Consider the following 2,937-nt stretch of genomic DNA (forward strand, 5'->3'; position numbering starts at 1 on the left):
GAGAGAGAGAGAGAGAGAGAGAGAGAGAGAGAGAAAGTAAACAGGAGACCACGGAGAGAGCCAGTTCCCGGTGTTCAGAGAACACCAGCCGCCGCCTCCGGTCCCGGTGGGTGGCTGCATGTGTGGAAATGAAACAGGGTGTAGGAGGGAGAGTGAAGAACAAGCACACACTTTTTTGCCTGTCATCCACTCACCTCGCCTTCCCGACCCTGCAACCCACGTCCCTTACTGGGGTAGGGGCGGTAGAAGGTGGGAGGAAGACAGTTCGCCAAGCACCCGCCCCCCTAAGTACGAGCAACTGTCGGTGAATCAGAACTGTTTCAGCCGCCTGTCACCTACGCTTACTCGGGAGGGGAACAAGGCATCATCCTTGGGACATGGGACTTGCGACGGGAGGGGGCGGAGGACCCAGCGGTCAGGACGTGGGTGTGTCTACCTCCCAACGTCTAGAAGGGACGTCGGAGAGAATGGGTGGCACGGGGGGAAAAGGGGGGGACGGACACTTGGAAGCAGGGGAGGCGAAGAGAGAGGGCGGGAGTGTCCTGTGGTGGGAAGAGACGGGGAGCGGCGCCGGTACTGAGGGGCGGCTGCTGTCGCCGCCAGTGCGCGGGGTTATGCGAGGTAACCGAGCCTGGAGGAGGAGGGAGGCGGCGTGGGCCTCGGGCCGGGGTGTCTGGCGCTCGTTGGACAAAGAGATGATGAAACGTGAGCGCTATATTTACCAAGGGGGTGGAGACGGGTGGGAGGGGGGTAAAAAGGACAAACTGTTCCACAACAACCACAGGAAACACAGCCCTTCTGACTCACCCAGAGGGCCGCGCCGACCCCTGTGCAAGCTTAGCCCCGAGGCAGTACCGGAGCCGTGGCGGGGGCGGGGGGGGGGGAGGGAGGGGGAGACGGTCACCGGTACCGAACCGAGCCCGGATACCCGGGCTGGGGATGGGTTGACTTATAAATAAAAGGCATACTGGGTCGAAAGGCTACGTGTGCGCGTAGCTTTTATGGGGCAGGGGAGGGCGCGGAAAGATATTACTGTTTTTTTAGCAGCGTGGCCGGGTCATCGGGGGAGAGATTGTGCCTGCAGTCGCCGAGAGCACGATTCCTGCAAAGTCATCTTCACCCGCACAGCCTGGCCGGCCGGTCAGACCGCCCCGCCCCGCCCGGAGACAGCAGCACCAGCCACCCCCACCCCGCGCTTTGCTCGCAGCGCCCAGAGTTGGGGTGCGGTGCGGACTATGTTTAGAGGCTGATGTCATCGTGACACCCTACTCTGCAGTGTTCCCAGGGGTACCGCAGGGAAGGTTTTCCTGATCTTCGAGGATGTGGGGGTGGAAGGTGGCCTGCCTTCTCAGCACACCTCACACCCATGGTACCCCAGAGATTTAAAAAAAAAAAAATCTCTCTAGAGTTATGAAACAGGGCGGTGCGCGCACGTGGAGGGTGCAAACCTAATGGCTAGCGCCCCGAGGGGTCAGCAGTCCTCCCCAGTCGCTCCACCCCAGCTCAGGTGTGGGGGCTAATTTCAAGGTTAGCTCACGTGGGCGCGGGCGCCCAGAGCTCCAAGCACGAGTTTGGGGCGGGTTCCTCGTCCCCCAATCTAGGGCAGTTTGTTCAACTGCAGCAAAGGGAGCTTGATGTTCCAGCAGGGAAGGGATTTCTGAGAACTGGGACTGTCCTCAGATGAACCTGCCTCCTCCGGCTGCTGCTGCTGCGGCGGCGGCCGCCTGCGGAAGACTTTTTAAAAGGGCGATGCCAGGCCCAGACGCTTGGCGCGCAAGTGGCTGAACCGCCCGCCACTCTGCGGCCTGAGAAGAGCACCCGCCTCCGAGCGGCGAGCAGGGCCGCTCTGAGCACAGGGGGGGGCTGCGGGCTAAACTTATCCTCCTGCATATGCATGAACGGATGGCCTTTCCGCTCTGCAATGGAGAGGCCTGGAGTTTTGCGGTAGGCTGCTGAGTGGAGAGAGAGTAAAGTAGGGCGTCGTGTAAGTTTTCGCGCTTGCCGGAGCTCCCCGCCCCCTCCAGACACTGGGTGTTAACCTGGCCACAAGCAGTTCGCCAGATCCGGCTTTATCGGATTGTGTTTCAGTTCCAGGGACATCACTGTAGTGGGGAGTCCAATCCCTTCACTCCAGTCTATGTCCTCGCTAAGGCAACCACCTTCCCTAATTCTGCTTTCAGGAAAACGAACATAGCTTTCCTCAGTACTGGGTGGGATCGCTAAATCTGCAGAGCCCAGGCCTGGAAAGGGAGAGGTGTGGATCCTGCCCAATGTGAGGTCTGACACGTGATCCCCTACCCCCAGCGGGCCATCTGTTCTTTTTCCTTCCCGCCGGGAGGCTGGCAACTCTGTCCAGGCACAGTCCACGCCTCTCAGCAGGAAAAGAGCGAAAAGTCAGAATCTGCAGAACCCCGAATCTACAGCTTGTGACTGTAGGCTGAACTTCGGGCCTAGGGCAGGGGCCATACCTGGCCATCTGTGTTTTAAACGGAGTGCCAGGTGATTAGCCCCACCCACCAAGATGGGGAAGCCCTGCTTCGGGTCTAAATAAATCTCCAGGGAGGAATCAGCAGCATTAGCCTGGAAATACCTTATTGGGGCTTACCTAGGAAAACGAACAGATTCTAAGCTTCCAGGTCCTACCCACAGAGCAGTGAAAGAAATGGGTGGTGATGAGATTATGAAATTAGGAAATAAGGTATGTTAACTTTAGCTTTGGGGAGGTGCTAGAGTTGGAGACTACCTTAGATCCTGTTTTTATTTTATTTTATTAATTTTTTTTCTGTTTTTCGAGACAGGGTTTCTCTGTAGCTTTGGTGCCTGTCCCGGAACTAGCTCTTGTAGACCAGGCTGGCCTTGAACTCCCAGAGATCCGCCTGCCTCTTAGATCCTGTTTTTAAAAAGAATAATTGGGGGGGGGGGAGCGTTCTCATTAAA

This window comes from Microtus ochrogaster, chromosome 8 (genome assembly GCF_000317375.1).
Source record: "Microtus ochrogaster isolate Prairie Vole_2 chromosome 8, MicOch1.0, whole genome shotgun sequence".
Taxonomy (NCBI): Eukaryota; Metazoa; Chordata; class Mammalia; order Rodentia; family Cricetidae; genus Microtus; species Microtus ochrogaster.